Raw genomic sequence first — 24,863 nt, 5'->3', positions numbered from 1 at the left:
ATGATATGATCTACAAGACTCTTACCACCTTTCCTAATTCAGCTTTTATACTAGTGAACCAGTATCAGTTGGATTATGACAACAAAAGAATCACAACCTTCAATAAGTTGGTAAGCCTACTGCAAGTGGCTGAGAGACAAAATGAGATTCTCTTGAATAACAATGCCAGGCCCACTGGGACAAAGAAAATTCCCGAGGCTAATTATGGCAAAATGAAAGGTGGAAATAACTCCAATGCAAGGGGGTTTAGACGTGCTGATCCCTACCCACGTGGCAACAATGCACCACGTGGAAAGGGACATGGGGATCATGGAAACAAGATGCAAAAGGAAAGAGTTGACAATGAACCATGCTATAGGTGTGGATTCATTGGGCATTGGTACAAGAACTCCCAAACAAACAACAGAATAGCAGCCAATTACAAGAGGTATAGAGAGTCTAAAGAACAAGAGGCTCACTATATGGAAGAAGGAGGTCATGACCTAGACGTCAACCTTACAGTTGCAGACTTCAATGGCAAAGAGGAACTTGCTAAGTCAATGGATGCTCTCAATCTTGATTGATCTGCTTTATTCATTTTATTTTCCAAAGATAGTTGCGAAGGCATAATGCCTCATTTTTAATTAGACTATTGTTTGGTCTTAAAGTTTATTTTCAATCATGGATTGATGAATAAGATTTCTGAACAAGACCTTGATTTGCTTATCGTTGGCTTATTAATAAATTTCAAATTTTATTCTGAAGCACTAAATTTATTCAAATTTATTTCTATACACATATTTACATGGTTCGAAATAGAACTATAAAGATGTAAAGCAATACATCTAGAAAAAAGAAAAATTATTAGAATGAAAAGAATATCATTCTACGCAAATAGAAATACTCTAAAGAATATGAGTTATATTTTCTAAATACCTCCCATTTATTTGTAGGAATGAATGGAGGAGAACTTGAGTGCTTGGATGATAGTGGAACTACCCACATAATATTAAGAAATGGGCAATTATTCATTGAACTAATAGCCTATAATTCTTCTGTGACTACGATGATTGGATTATCACAACTAATAAAAAGGCGAGGAACTGCCAAATTTTTGCTGCCTAATGGCACAACACTTAAAGTCACAGACGCTCTATATGCACCAAGAGCTAATCGAACCTTGTTAAAGTTTCAAAGCTATTTGTGCCAACGGTTATCATGTAAAAACACACCGTGAGAATGGAACTGAATACCTTGATATTACATCTAATGACTGTGGAAGGAAACACATCTTAGAGAAACTTATGAGTCAATCTAGTGGACTGTACCTCACTCCGATTCGGATCATTGAATCCTATATTGTCACCAACAATGAAATGTGGGACACTGACTCATACAGGCTTTTGCATGACCGCCTATGGCACCGAGGTGGTGACATGATGATCCGTATTTTTAAAGAACTCACATGGACATCCCTTCTTTCGAGTGAAAAATGGGAGAAAAATCTGCCACACTGCAAGGTGTCGGTTCTAGTATTGCTCAAATGCAGTCATTGTCTTCTGAAGTACCAGAAGCATTACCTCCCTCCCATTATGCCTCATTGATTATTTCAAAGGCACATCACTTATTTTGCAAAGCCTGCTCTTTAGCAAAAAAACAGGATCGAGACCTTCCTATGCTAAAGATACAAAACAAAACATTCCATTCTTACAAAGGATACAAAGAAATGTCTGTGGACCTATCCATCCAGAATGCGGACCATTCAAGTACTTTATGGTTCTGGTGGATGCTTCGACAATCTGGTCACATGTCGTTTTATTGTCCACAAGAAATGCTGCAATACTCGTAGCACAGATTATACGTTTAAGGGCTCACCACCCTTATCACCCTATCAAGTCTATAAAGCTTGATAATGCTGGAGAGTTTACATCAAAAGCATTTGATGATTATTGCATATCTATTTTGATCGATGTAGAGCATCCTGTACCCCATGTGCATACACAAAATGGTCGCGCAGAAGCCACCATCAAAAGGCTACAGATGGTGGCTAGGGCATTGGTTATGCGCACCAACATGCCTATATCTGCATTGGGTTATGCAATATTGCACGCAGCTTTACTTATTTGTTTCAGACCCACGACTAGCCAACCATGCTCTGCGTACCAGTTGGTAACTGGCTATGAGCCTGACATTTCACACTTACGCATATTTGGTTGAGCAGTATATGTGCCTATTGCGCCCCCACAGCGCACTACAATGGGTCCTCAGAGACGATTAAGTATTTATGTTGGATACGAATCCCCAACAATTATCCGTTTTTTTTTTTCGAAACCTTGACAGGCGATCTATTTACAGCTAAAATTTGCGGATTGTCACTTTGATGAGACAGTCTTCCTATCGTTAGGGGGAGATAGGAAAAAGGATTTTCCAAGGGAACGACAGGAATTGTCGTGGTTTGTCCCCACTCCGTCTCATTTTGATCCCCGCACTTCACAAAGTGAAAGTGAAGTGAAAAGAATAATTGATCTTCACAACGTAGCAGATTCGATGCCTGATGCGTTTACTGATATCGAAAAAGTGACGAGATCACATATACCAGCTGCAAATGTGCCTGCAAGGTTAGAAGTCCCCAACAAGGGGCACGGTGCCGCAGATAGAGGCACTGCAACCGCACTTAGTGGAGGTGTGGTTGAGGCCGTGGCTCCCCAAGGAAGAGGGGGAGGTCACTTGGTTCGATTGACACTCACCCAAGGAAGAAGAGGGTGAGTAAGGCACAAACCAATCATCAATATATAGAATCCCTCTCATGAGATTGTCTCTGATTATAGTTATGTCCATGAATCAATACTGGAGGACGCTCCGATGTTAAAAATGATTCCAGAGAACAAAGAAATCTCATAGGATTATGAGAGTGCGTATTGATAGGAGCATTTTAATGTGATATTTTAATAGTTAATTCCTCACATTTTGCTTAGTTAATTCCTTAACTGAATCGATTTTTAATTCAATTTCTATTTTTAGGTACAATGGAGTAAATGAAGGTGAAATGAGCGTTAGGTCCATAATTACCTGGAAATGATGGAGAAAAATGGAAATGTACTAAAAGATCAATTTTACACATATTCCTACTCCGGCTAGGAGAAACCAAGCCAAGCAAAGAAGAAGGAGCGGCCGCCTGACCAAATGAACTTCAAATGAGCTGAAACCTTCCAGATCCATTCTAGACACCCAAAGGATCATTTCTTATGAAGAGTGCCAGAGAAAAATATGAGTGGAAGGCCTTCAAACAATCAGCCCAAATTTCCACAGAAGCAAAACCGGAAAACTGGACCTGTAAGAGGTCCAGCAGCATTTCCGGCCCAACCACATGGATTGAAGCTCTGAAAATTTGTCAGGATGATCTACACTCATAGTGGAACATTTCATATGAAGAAGTCGAAGGCATATAATGAAGTCTTGTTGGAGAAATAATTGAAGGAATAAAGGGGAAGAAACTGACCTGAAAACAGCTCAACACCACATATTCATGTTTCCCACCCACATGAAGAAAGCTAGATGCTTTTCTCTTTTCCTTGGATATATTTTTTCTACAATCTCTTTAAATAGATCATCATCACTTCCATGTTGCTGCACCTTCATGCTTTGCTTTCATTTCATCATTTCTCTTTCTTTTCCATATTTTACAAATCACTTTCATACTCCACTTTCATTATTTTTCTTCCACTCATCATTTCACTCTTCTTTTTCTTCCCTATATAAACACCTTCTCCTCTCATTCTAAAAGATCTTCCTTCATCCATCTCATCTTCTTTGTCTCTCCATTTCCTTTCCATTTTCTCTCCATCCTCTAGTGCATTCAACGTTTCAAGCAAGGGAGAAGAAGAAGAAGAAGGAGCCGTGAGCATCATCATCCATCCTCCACCTTGAAGCTTGCTTTCGAGATTCAAGAATCCATAACGTTTCATCCTTCATTCCCATCTCCATCTCACGGTGTAATTCAACCTCTTTCTTTGTAATCTTGCTTAGTTTCGTGAGAATTGTTTTTAGTTAACATTTATGTTTGAACAAGGTTTATATTCTGAAATTTTATGATTGAATAAAGAATTTCGATTCTTATGTTGTGATTCCAAAGTTGCTTATGTGTGATTGTTCGATTGAATTTGCTTGATAGAAAACTTTTATATGTTTATCTTATTTGGGTCGACACTTATAGGATTTGCATGTAATTGGTGCTAGGTTTAAGAACATGAAATCGACTTTTCGTTTTGTGTAAACTTGAATCAAAGTAGTAAAGGTTTTGGGCAAAAATCGAATTCAATTGAAGAGGATTGCAATTAGGTGAACTTATTCATACTAAGTTGTACACTTGAGTTGATAGCCTTTCTCTATGTGTAATGCATTAAACATGACATGATTGACTAGCTTTCTAGGGTTTGATTGCATGTTTGATAGGATTAATCTAGGTGCTTTCGCTTAGGTTAATTAGCATTGAAAAGTAAAAAATGGGAATTCATTTGCTTTCGAATGTTTCACATGATCAACTCCTCTCTCATGACATTTAAAATCAACTATAGGAATTGTAATTGGATTTCTTGCATATGGATGTGGTTTTGATCTTTGTTCTTTGCGTTCCACCCTTGTATATATGTTTTTACATTTTCTTTATTTTATTTATCTTAATTTTCAATTCTATAATTCTTAAACCCCCCCCCTTTTTATTTTGTTACTTGTATATATTTATATTCTTTATTTTATTTTTGTAAATAATACTTTATTATTTTAATTCTTTATTTGTTCATACAATTATATATATTTATATTCTTTATTTTATTTTTGTAAATAATACTTTTCTTTATTTGTTTCACAATGACAGGTGTACCCTCAATCCCCGGATAGAACGATCCCTACTTACTTATACTACTAACGACATTTCAGGGTTAAATTATGCGCTTGCTTTGAGCGCATCAATTTATTTAATGTAGGTATCGTCTGGCTGCAAGACGTAAAATACAAGCGCTACTTGGGAGGCAACCCATGCAATTTGGTTTTGTGCAAAGACCGAATTTAATTAAAGAGGATTGCAATTAGGTGGACTTTTCCATACTAAGTTGTACACTTGAGTTGATAGCCTTTCTCTATGTCTAATGCGTTGAACATGTCATGATTGACTAGCTTTCTAGGGCTTGATTGCATGTTTGATAGGATTAATCTAGGTGCTTTCGCTTAGGTTAATTAGCATTGAAAAGTAAAATATGGGAATTCATTTGCTTTCGAATGATTCACATGATCAACTCCTCTCTCATGACATTTAAAATCAACTATAGGAATTGTAATTGGATTTCTTGCATATGGATGTGGTTTTGATGTTTGTTCTCTCACTCCATTTGTATTTATATGTTTTTACATTTTCTTTATTTTTTTTAATTTTAATTTTAAGAATCCTAATCCCCCCCCTTATTTGTGTTTACTTGTATATATTTATTCTTTATTTTATTTTTGTAAATAATACTTTTCTTTATTTGTTTCACAATTACAAGTGTACCCTCAATCCCCGGATAGAACGATCCCTATTTGCTTATACTACTAACGATATTTCAGGGTTAAATTGCGCGCTTGCTTCGAGCGCGTCAATTTTTGGCGCCGTTGCCGGGGATTGAAAAATCACTTGCTAAATTGTGTCATTTATTGTATATATTTGTTGTATATAAATTGTTTAAAACTTAGTTTAATTTTTTATTTATATTATTGAACACGAATTTTAATTGTAGGTTGTAAATTGAGAGGAATAGGTGAAGTCTCTTTTGTTAATATTGGCCTAAACCCCTTATTGGTACCTAGCTCAGGTCCCTTAAGGTTGAGGGCGGCCTTTATTAACACTTGTTGAACTGTCTTCACACTTATGAACTTTTTCATCTTAGTAAGAAAGCCTATGTGAAATGGTGTCTAGGAAGGGGACAACGTTCATGACGGGTTTTTGAATCCAGAAGTGCTTGCAAATGGGCCTAAACCACTATGTGGGAGTAGCTCATGCCAAAATGGATTTTTCCTCTCGTGTTCGTCCTCCCCCACCTGGCCATTTCAGTAAGGTTGCCCAAACGATTTGAAAGGGAGTTTGTGTCTAGGCGACTATACTTGGGCCGCACGTCCACTTGATTTACCGCTTGGAATTTGATTCGATATCAATAATGTTTATAATAAAAGAAATACTTGTGAATACTCTATACGTGTAAATTATTTTGTTGTTTCACACTTTAAACTTGTAAAAATACTTTTCACGTTTTATACTCACTTGAGTACTTAACTTGTGTCTTATGTACAATATACTTGTTAATTATACTTGTAGTTTGTAATTAATAGTTATACTTGTTTTTTTTTTTTTGTATTTCTTTGTTAATTATAGTTACTAACTTTATTTAATGTAGGTACTGTCTGGCTGCAAGACGTAAAATACAAGCGCTACTTGGGAGGCAACCCAATTCAGAATATAATCAGATTTGCTTTCTCTTTCCCTATTTCTTTTTATTTTTCAATTTTTCTCTTTAGTTTTTATTTTAGGATTTGTTTTCGTAAATGTCTTCTATTTATGCTTACTTATTTCATTGCATGCTTTTTCTTGATTACATTGAGGACAATGCAATATTTAAGTGTGGGGGAAGGGATTTACACTTTTATCTTGAGTCATATATATTGAAAAATACAAAAAAATCGAAAAATGTCAAAAATTTAAAAAAAAATTGGTTACTTTTGTTTTTGTTTTTGAGTCTTAGGATGCTCCTAACGTCTAGGATGAACATGTCTCTGAATTCATGGCTGAAGGTTTTCACAATCGAAATAGGACTTAATTGAATTCTGTGGTTAATCGACATTGTGATGCTTGTATGAAGATTTGAGATAGGATTGTAACTTGGTTCATTAAGCATGCTAGGATTAAGTCTGATTCATTTGACCCAAAGTGAGTTTTTTGTGCTAAAATACTTTCTTTTCGAGTGCTTATTGATAATTCTAGAATTTTGTGGCTGTATTTGCAAAACCTCATCATTCTTTGGAAATCCAATGATCATGTGCCATAGATTTTAATGGACTAGAGAGTACTAGAACTCGGCTGTTGTGACTGTCAAAACTTGTATGCCATAATATGCACTGATCCTGGATAGGATAGAAGGCATTAGGGTAACCACCAAAGCCAAACAAGCATGTGCCCCCAATTGTGCCCGTCGTGGGACTCCTTAGAATGAACCCCTTTGAGCCTACGTTGAAAACCTTTATTTCATCACCCTCACTACCCTACCATGAGCTTAGTACAGGATATCTCTACCCTTGTCTTAAGGACTTAGTAGAGCATGACATAGTATGTAGGGGTGACGATGAAAGACAAGTATGGGGTGGGAAAAATCCAAGAAAAAAAAAATTTGCCTTGAAAAAAGAAAGAAAGAAAGAAAGAAAAGCGGCAAAAGAGAAGAAAAATTGAAAAGAAAACTCTTGGGAAAATGTTGAAGTGTGGTTTTGGACTTGCAAATTTGTAGAAGGCTCAAAGTTGAAAATTATGCCTTTGTCCATTCCCATGTTGGTTAGAGTGAAGGTTTGGCCCAAAACAATGATATTTGGTCTACAAAAATGATGACATAAGGTGGTCCTTATATGCTCTGCTAGGTCCTTAGGAATTTTTGTATCCTTAATCTTCATTTCGAAAACCCTAGCTTAGCCCCATTACAACCTGTTTTAAGTGCTGACTTGATCCTTGAGATGGGCAGTCTTTGGTTAGTGGAGTCAGTTACGCAGTCGAGCTTATGGTTTAGGTCCATTTGTGCACTTAGTCATTTCATGAGGTCTTTAAAAATTCTTCACAAAATGTGTTTATTGATGAAATATGCAAGCTGTTTGTTGCCTTACAATTTGTTCTCTTGCATATACTTGAGTATGAAGCTTTTAAGCATAGCCATTTCTGAGAGAAAAATCGAGAGTATGCCGTGTGAGTTTGGATTGGACTTGTTCGAAACATGCTATCATTCACTGTATAACTTAAGTTCTCCATATCTTGCTTAGTCATATGAATGTCACAGGTTTATTAACCATGGAATTATCTATGTGATTTTGATTAAGTGTTTAACGTGAAAGCCATGAGTTTGGAGTCTCTGAGACAACAGTTAGGAGCAATAGAGTCATTTACTTGCTTTTTCTCAAGTCTTTGTTCTGTTTTGGATTTTTTTTGTTTTGTTTTGCTAAGGGACTAGCAAAAGCTAAGTGTGGGGGAATTTGATAGGAGCATTTTAATGTGATATTTTAATAGTTAATTCCTCACATTTTGCTTAGTTAATTCCTTAACTGAATCGATTTTTAATTCAATTTCTATTTTTAGGTACATTGGAGTAAATGAAGGTGAAATGAGCGTTAGGTCCATAATTACCTGGAAATGATGGAGAAAAATGGAAATGTACTAAAAGATCAATTTTACACATATTCCTACTCCGGCTAGGAGAAACCAAGCCAAGCAAAGAAGAAGGAGCGGCCGCCTGACCAAATGAACTTCAAATGAGCTGAAACCTTCCAGATCCATTCTAGACACCCAAAGGATCATTTCTTATGAAGAGTGCCAGAGAAAAATATGAGTGGAAGGCCTTCAAACAATCAGCCCAAATTTCCACAGAAGCAAAACCGGAAAACTGGACCTGTAAGAGGTCCAGCAGCATTTCCGGCCCAACCACATGGATTGAAGCTCTGAAAATTTTTCAGGATGATCTACACTCATAGTGGAACATTTCATATGAAGAAGTCGAAGGCATATAATGAAGTCTTGTTGGAGAAATAATTGAAGGAATAAAGGGGAAGAAACTGACCTGAAAACAGCTCAACACCACATATTCATGTTTCCCACCCACATGAAGAAAGCTAGATGCTTTTCTCTTTTTCCTTGGATATATTTTTTCTACAATCTCTTTAAATAGATCATCATCACTTCCATGTTGCTGCACCTTCATGCTTTGCTTTCATTTCATCATTTCTCTTTCTTTTCCATATTTTACAAATCACTTTCATACTCCACTTTCATTATTTTTCTTCCACTCATCATTTCACTCTTCTTTTTCTTCCCTATATAAACACCTTCTCCTCTCATTCTAAAAGACATTCCTTCATCCATTCCATCTTCTTTATCTCTCCATTTCCTTTCCATTTTTCTATACACATTCCTTCATCCATTCCATCTCCTTGTCTCACCATTTCCTCTCCATTTTCCTTAGTCACACATTCCTTCATCCATTCCATCTTCTTTGTCTCTCCATTTCCTTTCCATTTTTCTATACACATTCCTTCATCCATTCCATCTCCTTGTCTCTCCATTTCCTCTCCATATTTCTTTTCCATTCTCTAGTTTTCTTGTTCTTCATTTTCAAGCCAAGAGAAAGAGAAGCCATGCAATACATCAATTTCCCAACCGCCATCCACCCTTGTGTCGTCCCTAGAAGATTGCTTGCTTTCAAGGATCTTCAAGTTCTTCGTCTCAAGGCTTTATCATTCATCTTTCAAGGTGTATTATATCCTTTCTCTTGTTTTCTTTGTTTGATTTTGTAAAACTATGAATTCTAGTTAACAAATAATGTTAAGGGCAAAGTTTAAAGCCCGTTTATATGTTTTGAGATAAAGTTGTGATTTCTATATGTTGATTTTTATGTTGCTTATGTGGGTTTGTTTAATTAAATTTGCATGATAGAAAACTTTTGTATTTTAATCTTATGTGGTTGCAAACACTTAGGGTTTTGATATAATTGGTGCTAGGTTTAAGAACATGAAATCGACTTTTCGTTTTGTGTAAACTTGAATCAAAGTAGTAAAGGTTTTGTGCAAAGACCGAATTTAATTAAAGAGGATTGCAATTAGGTGGACTTTTCCATACTAAGTTGTACACTTGAGTTGATAGCCTTTCTCTATGTCTAATGCGTTGAACATGTCATGATTGACTAGCTTTCTAGGGCTTGATTGCATATTTGATAGGATTAATCTAGGTGCTTTCGCTTAGGTTAATTAGCATTGAAAAGTAAAATATGGGAATTCATTTGCTTTCGAATGATTCACATGATCAACTCCTCTCTCATGACATTTAAAATCAACTATAGGAATTGTAATTGGATTTCTTGCATATGGATGTGGTTTTGATCTTTGTTCTCTCACTCCATTTGTATTTATATGTTTTTACATTTTCTTTATTTTTTTTAATTTTAATTTTAAGAATCCTAATCCCCCCCCCCCCTTATTTGTGTTTACTTGTATATATTTATTCTTTATTTTATTTTTGTAAATAATACTTTTCTTTATTTGTTTCACAATTACAAGTGTACCCTCAATCCCCGGATAGAACGATCCCTATTTGCTTATACTACTAACGATATTTCAGGGTTAAATTGCGCGCTTGCTTCGAGCGCGTCACGTATGAGTTGATAGAAAGATCTTCCATACACATTGATGATATATACTGTTGCTCAAGGAATCATAGAGCACGATGATATCGAACCACGCTCTGTTGCAAAATGTCAACAAAGAGCAGATTAGCCTAAATGGAAAGAAGCAATCCAGGCATAATTAGATTCTCTGACAAAGAGACAGGTATTTGGTCAGGTAGTGCTAACTCCACAAAGTGTAAAGCCTGTAGGACATAAATGGACCTTTGTCAGAAAGCGTAATGAGAATAATGAAGTCCTAAGGTACAAGGCTCACCTTGTGGCGCAAGGTTTCTCACAACGCCCTGGAATTGACTACGAAGAGACATCCTCTCCCAAAATGGACGTTATAACGTTCCGCTACTTAGTTAGCTTAGTAGTTTCCAAATGACTGGAAATGCAGTTCATAGATGTGGTTACTGCATATCTCCATGGGGATCTAGATTTAGAGATATATAAGAAAGTGCCTGATGGCCTTACATTACCCAAGTCAAGTGACTCTAAACCACGGAGTGCATTTGCAACTAGGTTGAAACACTCACTTTACGGATTAAAACAATCCGGGCAGATGTGGTATACCCGTCTAAGTGACTACTTGATTAGGAAGGGATATAAGAACGATGAATTATGCCCCTGCGTATTCATAAAGAAAACAAGTTCCGGATTTGCAATTGTAGCAGTATATGTCGATGATATGAACATAACAGGTACTCCTGATGAAATAAGAGAAACCGCGAGCTATTTGAAATCCGAATTTGAGATTAAGGATCTTGGGAAAACTCGATTCTATGTAGGCCATGCACTAGAACACCGAGTTTGTGGAATACTAATCCACCAGTCTGCATATGTCCAAAAGTCAGGCCATATAACATGGACAAAGCACACCCTGCTAGCACTCCCATGATCGGTCGAAGTTTGGATGCAAGGAAAGATCCATTTTGTCCAAAGGAAGATGACGAAAAGGTGTTGGGAGCTGAAATTCCCTATCTAAGTGCAATAGGCACATTATTGTACTTAGCCCAATTTACTCGACCAGACATTGCATTCTCAGTGAACTTGTTAGCTAGATTTAGCTCAGCGCCAACGCAGCGTCACTGGAATGGTATCAAGAACATTTTCGATACCAAAAAGGAACCATTGACTTGGAACTGTTCTTTCCCTATAGAGAGACAAGAGGGACTGCAGATGAAACTGCAATCCCTGAAGGAAATATTGATGGCGAAGGTGCCACTCAGTACACCAAAACGCCAAATGATGTTTTGGTTGTTTTTGCTGATACTGGGTATCTCTCTGACCCACATAAAGGTCGTTCCCAAACTGGTTATGTATTTACCATTGGGAACACAGCGATATCTTGGAGATCAACCAAGCAAACCCTTGCGGCTACCTCCTCGAACCACTCAGAGATCATCGCTCTATATGAGGTAATCCGTGAGTGTGTATGGTTAAGAGCTATCATCACACATATTCGAGGGACTAGTGGTTTGAGTTCTACCACTGAAAAGCCTACTTGCATTTACGAACACAATGCAGCTTGCATCGAATAGATGAAGCTAGGTTATATTAAGGGTGATAACACAAAACATATATCACCAAAGTTGTCCTACAATTAGCAACAACAGACTCTCCTCAAGATTCAAATGAATCAAGTAAGGTCTGAGGAGAATGTGGCAGATTTGTTCACCAAATCATTGCCTAAGGACACATTTGAGAAACATGTGAAAAGCATAGGAATGCGAAGACTTTCCAACCTCCCTAGATTAATGTAAGTATCAGGGGGAGGTGTAGACAGCAGGGGGAGTCTAACTCACACATGTCATACTCAAATGTAAAAGGTGTGTTGTGCTCTTTTCCTTCGACCAAGGTGTATTTTTGTCCCACAGGGTTTTTACTGTTACTTGGCGAGGTTTTTAGTGAGGCAACAACTCATGCACCATTTCATCTTTGAGTTGGCACAAGGGGGAGTGTTAAAGGAAAAACACATTATGTGCCTTCGTCAAAGTGAGTGACGGAGAGGGAATCAAGCAATTACCAATTAACATCAATCAGCATGGATTACGGACCAATCAGTAGTTATTGTCATCATTGTAATTGTTCTTTCCATTGTAATTCTTTCCCTATATAAAGGGGTTATGAAATGAAATGAGTAGACCAATTCCATTATCATTTTACTTTTACAGATTAGACAATTTCTTATCTAATATAAAACATCACATGTATAAAACTTTGTAATTGTTAATGTGTTTGACCATCCAATGACAATTTCGTAGTTTCGCCATTGTGGAGAAACTACTGAACAGTTTTGGTTGAATGTTTGACTCAAAATTTTATACTTGATCAATAGGGTGTTTGGTGGATGAGAACTCAAATAATACAAAACTTGTTTCTAAGCATCTATTTGAACTTTGAAGGGAACAATAATGAATCCTTATGGATTTCCCAATAATTAACACAAGTAATTAATATGGTTAATTATTGATGCGGCTGAAATAGGCTCACAATTTAACCCTGCAAAATGTAGTTGTCAGTATAGGATAAGCAAGGATCGTTCAGTCCGGGGATTGTAGGGTACACCTACACAAAAAGGTCAATTAACAAATAAAAGAATAAAATGGGGGTTTTAGAATTTTGGTTCCTAATCTACTTAAAATAAAAACAAAACAAATAAACCTATATACAATGATCGACTTCCCTAACCTAGACCAATACCACTCGGAAATTACTAAGTGTAAAAACAGAAAATCCATTTCAACATGCTACAAAAATGTGCCCATCTTAAATGCCTAGATAAGAGCTCAAATGAAAAGCCTCAGCGGATCAATCCATTTATCTGATTCGTTCTAATGTAGGATTGGATCGGAAAAGTCCTTACCAAGCCTAATACTATTAATTTTCGAAAACACTCAGCGTAATTCTCTTAACTAGTAGTATTATCTAACCCTCGAAGCAACTCACACGTGCAAATTAACCATTACACATAGAATTTAACACGTAATTTCCAGAATCATTTAATCATTAAAGCATGATTTTTACCACCCTTTAGAACTAATTAATACTTGTTTAACTCAGCGTCTTAACAAATAACAATTACTCTTGGCAAATTAAGCAAACACACAAGAACTCTCACCGTTATTCTAGCATGGAAACTTATTAACCTAACTCTGAAAATTACCTAAACACGTAAAAGGGCACAAGATTGTAACATGCATCATCAAAGAATTTTCGAAATTAACTCAATAATAAACTGAAAATCTCAAAAATATTAATAAAAATATTCTGAAAATCTCATGTCTCCAATTACACAACTCGCAAATCCAAACACACAAAACCGAAACAAAAATTGTAAGTAGAGTCATAGTTACACTTTGAAGCTTTCCTCAGCGGCTTGGCAACAAGGTGATGAACACGTCTCTGCTATGGTGGTGGAGCGTCCTTGACTCAGCGCCTAAGAGCTTTGTAGATTGATGGATGGATGGTGGTCACGGTCTTGTAGGAGATGGAGGTTTGAGGAGTGAATTGGGCAATCTTGGAATGGTTTTTGGCCAGGAAGTGATAGGCAATGAATTATCTTGGCTGGGAAGTGATGCAAATACAGTTCTGGACGTTGCCTATTTATAGGGGAGCATTGGTTGGCTTTCCCAACTGAAATGTCTCCTTTATGGCCTTAACTCCTCTCATAATGGGGCAATTCCTTTAATTTCCAAGCTGAAATGTCTTTCTCTTATTTATTTTTCCAGCTGAAACATCTTTTTCTTTTATTCCTCAACTGAAAACGTCTTTTCTCCTTTATTCCCCAGCTGAAAACGTCTTTCTCTTATTTATTTTCCAGCTGAAACGTCTTTCTCTTTTATTCCTCAACTGAAAACGTCTTTTCTCCTTTATTTCCCTTCTTCATTGCTTGGTCAAATATCTTAATGCTTTATTTTATGACTCCATCATTGCTGTTTCCAAGAGTTCCACCAGGCAACGTTTCCTACAACAAGCAGGAGAATATCAGAATTTTCTAGAGAAAATAAAGGGAATTAAAATGTAAAGACCGCAAAAACAGTTGACAGTTAGGAATCCTGATCCAGCTAGGATTTTTCATGAATTTTACACTACAAAAAAAAATTGCAATGGCCACGGCGCAATGTCGTCGCAAAAGCCTCTTTTGCCGTCGCAAAAGAGAATTGGCGACCGCAATGCTTCCGACGCCGTTGGTGGCGTCGCCAATGTTATTTGCCACGGCAATTCCCCGTCGCAAGACTATTAGCGACGGCAAACGTTTGCCGTTGCAAGAATTTTGCGACGGAAAAATGCCGTCGCAAATACCAATGGCGACGCCACCAACCGCTACTGAAGTTTTTTGCCGTCGCCAAAAGTCATTTGCAACGGCAAAAATGCCGTCGCAAAAATATTTTTTATGAATAAAAAAAAAATTTGACATGCAAATATGCATGCCAATTTTTTTTTTTTTATTTTTTTTTTATGAAAAAAAACTATACAAAAGGAAAGAAGCTTATATAAAAAGAAATGTTACATTTTAATTTTCCTCATGAATGTTACAAAAGGAATGGAGCTTCTACCAAAATTTACAAGATTAAGCTTTACAAGTCAGTTATTTTCCTCTACTTCAAGATAAACTTTGCAGGATCTTCCTTGATCTACTTCACATACCAATTACTCTAGTGTTGTTGCAAGCCTCCTATAACAGAAAGTCTATAATCTTCAAGCAGACATTAAAGAAACAAAAAGCTAGAAAATTAATGGGAGATGTACATGACACAGATATTGTTCATACCAGTAAATACAATTAATACTTCACTTGAACTCTTAATTACTTTTTGACATTTTGAGTCAGCAAGTGTGTGAAGTAGTTCACTTAGTCTTTCTTCGACATTAAAGCTAGAGTAGTTGATTTGAAGAATGCTAAATCCATAGTTCCATACTTACCTGGAAATATATGTCTGAAATTCCATTCATTATCATGAAGATCCAGGGTACCTTAAAATGAACTCGGAGATCGCTGCCACTGGCTTTTTGCAGGCTGATTTATCATTGCAAAACAATAAAACCATTAGATTTTCATGAACATTCAATAACTAAAACTTATACTAATTTCTTTAAGGCTAAGAAACAAACACGTTAATTAAAACTCATCATAAACCCACATCATATGTAAGTGATCACTATAGACACTAACCCAAAACCAAAACTCATTATAAACCCACATCAACCGAGCTCACAACTATCTTACCCTTCTTCAAATTTAAACACAAAACCCATTCATGGCAATTTTGGGATTCTGTATCTTGGCATATCATATAGTCATTGGATTCATGTTTAGTGTTTATCTAGGATGTGGTTAGTTTAAGAAGTAGGCCGGCCATGGCCAAGTTTATCATTCCGGGAATGCTACTGGAACTATACTTGCTAGGCCAAAGCCAATGCTTAGAATAAACTGCAATACTTCTGAATTTAATTGAAAACTAGAAGAAAAGAAGAGAAAAGAAATAAGGAATGTTTTATTTCTTTTGACTTCTGCAATACGTTCTACATATAAACAAATATGTAATGAACCTTGGCATCCGGACGAATATGATTCAATTCATACGCATAAGTCTAAGTTACATGCACTGTAAACAGAATTCCAAGTTACATGCACTGTAAATAGAATTCCAAGTTACATGCATAGGTCTCAAATGACAAACAGGATGTGCTCATAATAGTACCTGTGTCTCTAGGTTGATGAAAGAAGAGCTAATAGTATAGTTATCACAACTCCCAATCGTATAAATGCATCAATAGAACATAAGTATTTCATGACAGATATGAATGAACAAACATGTATATTCAAAAAGTAAAAGTGTAAACATCAATTGATCTGTAGAAACGATCATGATAAAGGAGGTATATATTCATCTCTCTTTGATGAGCAACTCCAAATTGGACAGACAAGAGATTCCAAATTCTATAAAAAAAAAAAAATCCAACAATAAGTATTGTATTTATATCATAACAAATGTTATATCAAACCTAGCTCTGTTATATCATAATCAAGTGTTGCAAGGATACATTCAATCCGAGACTTAAAATTACAACATACCTCATACTTGTAAGGAAATGCTTACTCTATATTTGAGTACATTGGGTCGACATTCTGATTTCTAAATTGACTTATCTATCATTCTCTTTTATGATTCCATCTCCATCGAATGAGGCAAAGTAGAAAGCCTGAAAGAAAAAAATGTAGATTGTTTACCTTGGCAACTATAAGATAAATTGAAGGGCCCGGCTCTTTTTCCTTCACATCCTCACCTGCATAAAAAAAAACATAAATTATTGAAGTTAAATATCTGACTCTCTTAAATAACCAGTTCGATCAAATCAGCTCAATCAGGAAGCGTTATTACTGAAACAAAAAGGTTCCTGAACAGTGTCACAATCCATTAAGGTGGTGTTTGTTTCGTGGGACTATATATTATCCCCCACCTTATTTCCTATAATAGTCTAGGACTCTTCTAACTTGGGATATGCTATGTTAATACCTGACCCATGTTTGGTAATACTTAGGACTAAAGAGCAGAATAGTCAAAATAGTCATATCCCATGTTTGTTTGTGTATTAGACTAAAAGTTGGTAATTTGTAGAGACATAAATGATTTTATGAGTTTGTGAGAAGAAAAGAAAATTGGAATGAGAAAGCTGAAGAAAAATCCTAATCTGAAGACAAATTGGAATGAGAAAGCTGAAGACAAATCCAGAAATTGTATCCCTTACGTGACCAGTTACAGTTACTTGGTCAGTGACATGGTCAGTTACGTTACCAGTTACAGTTACTTGGTCAGTGACATGGTCAGTTACTTGACCAGTGACATGGTCAGTTATTTGACCAGTTACAGTTACTTGGTCAGTGACATGGTCAGTTACTTGACCAGTTACAGTTACTTGGGCAGTGACATGGTCAGTTACGTGACCAGTTACAGTTACTTGGTCAGTGACATGGTCAGTTACTTGACCAGTTACAGTTACTTGGTCAGTGACATGGTCAGTTACTTGACCAGTTACATGACCAGTTACAGTTACTTGGTCAGTGACATAGTCAGTTACATGGTCAGTTACGTGAAAAGTTACATGACCAGTTACAGTTACAGTTACTTGACCCAGAATTGATCAACATCCAAAATCAATGAAAACAAACAACCAAAGAAGAAGATAAAAACACAGACGTTGTTAAAAGAAAGAAAAAACTCAGAATTGATCAACATCTAAAATCAATGAAAACAACCAACCAAAGAAGAAGATAAAAACACAGACATTGTTAAAAGAAAAAAAAACCCAATCTTGAAATTGATCAATTCTTAGCAAATCAAGCTACCCAGACACCAATTGTTACAACCCATGGTTGTTGTTTTCTCTACAAACCTGCTTAAGTGTTAACAAGAAATCCATATAAGAATGTTAATATTCAGTCTATTTTAACATACTAAAATTCAAGGACTGACAAAGGTGTGAAAGCCTTTCAAACAGATTGTTTCATAACAAGGTTGCTGCAAATTTGGGAAAATTTCAGAAGACTGGTAGCAAGAAAGAAAAATTCACCAACAACTACTCTTTTCAGTGATTTCATGCAAAACTCTCCAGATTTGAAGTAGACATGTAAAGCTACTATTTTGCAAAATTTCAGGTCATTCGCAGTTCAAATGAGTGGTCAAACAAGAATCCAAAGTAACAGAAAATACTGATTTCTGCAGAAATTCTGAAACAGTGCAGTAATTTCAAAATGGCATAAGTATTTCATTTTAACTCCGTTTTTTATGAAACCAAGCTCAAAATGATCATTGAAGAGTCTATTTTAAGCTATCAAAAACCGAGAGTAAAACAAGAAGTATAAGGTTTTCGAAAATCATGGAATAGCCCACTGGTTCAGCTTGGGTGCTGTCTTTGAGGCATAACTTCAAACACATGGTGTGCAATAATTGAACATTCTAAATAAGCAACAAACAAAATTGAAAAGAAAAATGCTAGAGGGTAAGACATAATCGGAATACTAGTGGGTTCATGAAAGCCATACTTGAAGCAACAAATCGATATCCCCAGGCAAAGTGGGTTCTTGGCCAGGAAAGTAAGGATATTTACCAGCAGCCTAAAAACCCAAAATCCAATCCCAATTTAACTTACCCAAAAAGAAAAGAAAAAATCTACACTAGAAAAAGAGTAGAAAACTGAGTTGGGTTACCTTCTGAGGAAAAACCCAAACATGGAGATGTGAATTTATTACTTTGGTGCTCTGGGCTCCCCTACAGCCATTGTTGCAGCATATAGTCTGGACTGGGTTTTTCATGTGAATCTATGCGAGAATACACTCGACCTAATTCTAATTCATGTGCCACCAAACTGAATTCAGAGGAAGATGAAGATAAAAGGTGTTAACCTAAAAGAAGCTACACTTGACGAACGAGAGAGGAGAAAGGTTACCGATTCGCTGCCAAGCCGGGGAGGGCAGGATACGACATGCACTGTGGCCATGGCTTCCTTTGGTCTGTGACAGACCCGCCAAGGAGGTAAAGATGGAGGTCGATCTGAGCCATTTGCAAGTATAGATCTGAGATGAGATTACATGAACCCTAAGGCCAGCGAATCATCAACTACATGAATTTCACAACCTGATTTGGGGTTTTTGATTCCGTTCAAATTTGATTCCGCAATGTAAAGGAAAATTGGTGAGATTAGGGTTTGAAGAACTTACCGGAATTGAATCAACGGCAGAGATTTTTGGGCTGCGGGAGAGAGAGGGCTCCGCTCTACGCCCCTCTCGAAGTCATCGATCGTATCCAGAGAAAGGAGAAGAGGAGAAAGAGAAGGGGTTTAGAGAGTGAGCGTCACACCGATGGGAACCATTTCCTTTATAAAAATGAAAAATAAAAATAACAAAAGGCAACTAATGCACCTGAAGAAAACTAAAAAAAGCTACGGCAACTATAGCGTAGCAAGAATCGGGACAAATTTAACTACGGCATTAAAGATGTCGTCGCAATTGTATCCGTTTTTATGCCACGGCGTTAATTTGCCGTCGCAAACCAATTTTAATTTTGCGACGCCTTGTTTCCCGTAGCAAATTTATGACCAATGGCGACTGCATTTTTGCGCCGACGCTAACTGCGGTGGCCATTGCAATTTTTTTTTGTAGTGTTACTTTTTCCGCCTATTTCACTCCAAACACTCAACAAGACTTTCAAAATGACTTAATGACTCAAAACACTACTAAGGGAGAAATAAGGCTAAAATGAGGCACATAATTAATAGTATCGTCACAATTTTTTGCTCCTATCAATTATATATACTAATCAAATGTTAAATAATGGTGTATTTCATGATTTTTAAGTTTAAGGATATTTTAGGTCATTTGGGTTGTGTATCTAATGAGAAATTAAATGGTATGTGTATTGAGTAAGGAGTGTGTATTAAGTTATTAGGAGTGTGTATTAAGTTATTAGGGGTGTGTATTTAAAACTTCTCATTTATTTGGTGTATTGTTGTTATTGTTTATCAAAATTTTCAATCCATATAACTCTAGAAAGTGCAACATATAATTGTCCATGAGTAAAAACAGGTTTCGGTAAATATATGCCAACCTGATTTAGTGATTGACCTTAGCTTTTATTAATAGTCATAGCATAACATGGTGTTATTGGAAATTGTCGTCTTTTAAAAATGAATGGTCATTTGTTTTCAGATGTAGTAAGAACAATTCTAGGTATAAAAACTTTTTGACCTATGTTGTTTCTTGTTACTATTTTTGCTTCTATTAATCAATCAAATAATTTTGTTACTATTAATCTTGTACCATTACATAAGCCGGAAACTTGATTTAAATTTCTTAATAACATGATGGGCATTCCTATTTTTAAAATTAATTCATGTGGTGGTAATCCATTAAATTCAAGTTTATTCAAAAATTCTGTCGGATATAAAATGTTCATATTTTCATTATTTTCGGAATTCAATACAATATTGTCAGCACTTAAATAAGTTGTTTTGTCACATGGTAATAAGTTTATAGCGTAATCATTTACATCTCAAACTGTTGCATTTCATGGTGTAATAATTGCATGTTCTTTTAAATAGTTAAAGTCATTATAATTGATGGTAAAATCTGAATAAGTTGCAAGAAAAATAGCTTCTATTAGATTTGTATAAGTATAAATAAGTAAATCGCTTGGAATTTCAACCCAAGATGCGTCTCTATCATTCTCATCATTTATTGAACATATACGACCTTCTCCAATTTGTCATAACCAATTTGCAAAAGATGAAATATTTATTTTTTCTTCATCTTTTTTTTTATGGTCTCATATTCTATGTTATGTTGAATAATTTAAATGATGACCATATGTATGAACTATTTAATGAAGCTTCAATTATTTGTTCTTTGGTTCCTCCTGTAATAACAAGTAAAATCTGTCGAAAATCTCCCCCAATAGTATAGGTTTACTGCCAATGGTTTGTTAACTTGCATATATGGCATAAAGATTTATCTAGAGCTTCAAAACAATGTTTATCACACATTGGGCTTCGTCCCAAATAATTAATTCTGTTTTATCAATTAATTTTGCAAGATGAGTACCTTTTTCTATTGGAGATATCGATAAGCTATTAATTGATAGGGCTATTTTAAATCGAGAATGAGCAATTCTACCATTTGGAAGTAATGATGAAGTAATTCCAGATGAAGCAACAACTAAAACAATTTTTCCTTCAGATCTTAATTTACTTATTATTGTATGCCATAAAAATGTTCTACCAGTTCCTCCATTACCGTGAACAAAAAAAGTATTAGATGTAAAAGTAAAATGGAATTGGAATTGGTCTACTCATTTCATTTCATATCCCTTTTATATAAGGAGAAAATTACAACGGAAATATCAATTACAACGATGACATTAAATGCTGATTGGTCCGTAATCCTTGCTGATTGATGGTAATTGCTAATTCCTTGATTCCCTCTCCGTCAATCACTTTGACGAAGGCATAATGTGTTTTTCCTTTAACATTCCCCCTTGTGCCAAGTCAAAGACTAAATGGTGCATGAGTTGTTGCCTCATTAAAAACCTTGCCAAGTAACAATAAAAACCCTGTGGGACAAAAAATACACCTTGGTCGAAGGAAAAGAGCACAACGCACCTTTTATATTTGAGGATGACATGTGTGTGTTAGACTCCTCCTGGCGTCTACACCTCCCTCTGATACTTACATTAATCAAGAGAGCTTGGAAAGTCTTCGCATTCCTATGTTTTTCACATCACTACACCAATTTTGTTATCAGACAACACTTTTTGCACAACGAAAAAAAAAAGTGTTGTGTGATGAAGAAAAGTGAATCACACAACATTTTAGTAAACTTACGTTGTATAAGGTGGTTAAAATTCTAAAGTTTTTGTTTAGAAGGTCATTGCACAACGGTTACAAGAATAATCTGTTGTCTGAATCATAAAAAAAATAGCGGCAGATTTCCATCCCAGATCGACTCAAATTTGGCTCCAAATTGGTACTACATAGCACAACAGTATAGTTATATCTGTTGTATGAGAGTACCATGCAAAGCATGATACAACGGTTTTTGACATTTTGTTGTGTGATGAAGTGGGAAATATTTGAATGTGCCTTTATTTGGCCCAAAATGGCACTCGAGCCCCCCAAAAACCTCCGAGTTTTGATTGAAATATAGCACCAAATTGATAATCAGACAACCAAATGAGTTGTTTCCATTGTGTAAATGAGCATTGGGTAGCATGTTACTTTGGTTGCATATTATAGCGGGAACTTTTCCCTCTTTGGAACCTTAGCTGAGATTTAATTTGTTCACAATCAGACAACAAAACTTCGTCTTTATGTTGTCTGATTCATAAAGCAAAAATTAAAAGCCCGCCTTTGACAACTTAATTAGCTAGCTAGGTTTATTGGATTTGCTCTCCCCGCGCATCAACACTTTGTCAAAACAGCCGTTTCCTCTCGTCGAGTAGCTCTCTTCTCAACTTCATCAAAAACCATCACTCTCTCATCAAAACACCATGGCTCTCTCATGAAAACACCATCTGTCATCAAAACACATGCATCTCGATTAGGTCTATCTCTCAGAAGCCATGCCAACCCATTCCCTCTCTCATCTCCCCTCAGCTGCAAACCAAATAGGAAGCCGCTTGGAGTTTTGATTCTAAGCAAAATCACCATGAAGCACTGACCTTGTTGTTCTTGCGCAGCCCACTTGAAACCACTGAGCAGATCTCTCTCTCTCTCTCTTTCTCTTTTCTATCCGTCACTCACTATTAATGGTGCTCCGGCCACGAACCCGTCTATAGTGAGCAGTTTGACGGCGAATCCTACCAGACTTAACCTCCACTGCGATCTGTCGAAGCTTGTGGGTTCAAGTAAGATTCCAATTCCACCTCTCGAATATGGGTCATCTAAATTCGTGTAATTCATGCTTATTTTCATTAGTTATGTGATTGTATTGAACTAAGAAAGCAAAAACAAGCATGCCCGCAAAGAAAAAAAATGATGTAGTTACTGTGATTGTGTGAGTGGTTTCCCACGAATTCTCCTTCTCTAGATTTGGTCTGTTCGCCCCATTCTACCATGTTTGGATTTCCTGATTTTGATTTTACGGTTTTTTGGGGATTTTTTTTCAACGGAAAAGACTATTGCTTTAGGAAATTGGATAACTGATTTGTCAAAATGGAGATAAGGTTTTGGACATAAGTAAATTGCTCAAGTAATGTCATAACAAATAGCAACTCTGTTTGATTAGAGTCCAGGGAACAAAATAGTATTTGATTGGTTCAGACTTACAATTTAGATTATCTAAATTGGTGGTGAGTTGATGGTGTTAGTGTTTGGAATATGATTTGATCTTTTCATGATATTGTTAGACCCCAGAAAGTGAATTTAGTTTAGGCTTAGTAGATTCAGTGTTCTTTTTGCATTTGCCTTGATTGAAGATGTATATTCTGTGCAGTAAAGTGATTGTAAATTCATGGAAAAATAGAGGGTTCGGTTACAATATTGAAAGTGTAGAGTATCATGGTGACTTTCAGTTTCCATTGGCTTGTATTGCTTGAATGTTGAATGTGAATCTTACTTTCCAAACCGAAAATGTGGTGATTTTTCTTCAATTAGTATTCCATAAGTCAAGGATAGCATTTCAAAACAGGCCTAATTGTTTTTTTGTGTACAAATATCGTTTTGAAGTTTGGATATATTTGTTTTTCACCTCAGGTATGATAGTGTACGAAAAGCAAGTTGTGAATATGCACTTTAAAAACATGTATCTATTTGGTTGGAACTAGTTTTCTGAGCTTTTCTTTTTTCAGTTTCTTCTTGTTGGGACAGGGAAGAATGAGTTTTATTGGCTTGCAATGAATTTTTTCATGCTAATCTTGCTTATAGAAAGTGATGTGATTATTATTAACGGGAGGAAATAATGTGGTAAAAGCTAGTTTTTAGGGAAGAAGGGAGTCCTATGATATATGTGCTTAAGACCTTTCTTCCTACAATCATATCAAGAGTCTTATCCCTCTTGGGAATTGATAGGGTGGAAGAGGAGAATGTCAAAAGACTCAAATACCAACAGACGGCTAAAAAAAAATGAAATTAAGTGAATGGTTGTTTTATGCATGCATTCAAGTGCTAGTTAGTTACCCCACATTTTGACTCTACAAATGTTTCAGTGTTGTTATGTGTTTATCATCTACTGTTGTGAAAGATGCATGAGGATAGTGTGATCATGTGCTGCAGTGTTGAACATGATGCAAATTTGTTTTAGCTTGTATAGACATAATTAGATTACTGAACTTAGAAGACATAAAAGATGTAGAACTGTCATCCGGTTACCAAGAGTGGTCTCATAGACTATACATCGAAACTGTTTCAGTCTAGGGTCAATGTTGTTGCTTTTGAAAGTTCAATATTGTGACTTCAAATGTTAAATTTAAGCCACTTAAACTCTACTCCCTCCCAATGCCGTTAGGGAACTTGACTGAAAGTATTTTCAAAGTCCTCATTTAAAGAAACTACAGCTTAGCAACACTACTAATATCTAGAATTGCCAGCATTTAACAAAACATGTTGTACAAGCTTCCAAATCCTGCAGATTCTAGTCTTTATTCAAGAATGCCAATAGGTTACAAAAAAACTATGGCCTTTGAGTAGTAAGCGCTGATGGTTTTATTGAACAAATTTCATTTAGGTCTTGTCTAGTCATGCATTATGGAAGCTAGGAGTTGTTGACCTTTCTTCCTAAATCTGATGGCCTTGTTTATTATTCTCAGCAGCCGCACAATTAAGGCATATCTGGTGGAGTTGGAAGAAGCTGTAGAGTGAGTTGGACTCGTGCACTGAGCTTCACTGCTATTGTTCGTATTCATTGCTGGAGCTGGATTGGTGAGTACTGTGAGCTTCACTGTTGAATTTGTGGAC

The sequence above is a fragment of the Rosa chinensis genome, chromosome 2 (genome assembly GCF_002994745.2).
Source record: "Rosa chinensis cultivar Old Blush chromosome 2, RchiOBHm-V2, whole genome shotgun sequence".
NCBI lineage: Eukaryota > Viridiplantae > Streptophyta > Magnoliopsida > Rosales > Rosaceae > Rosa > Rosa chinensis.
Note: the sequence above shows the minus strand (reverse complement) of the source record.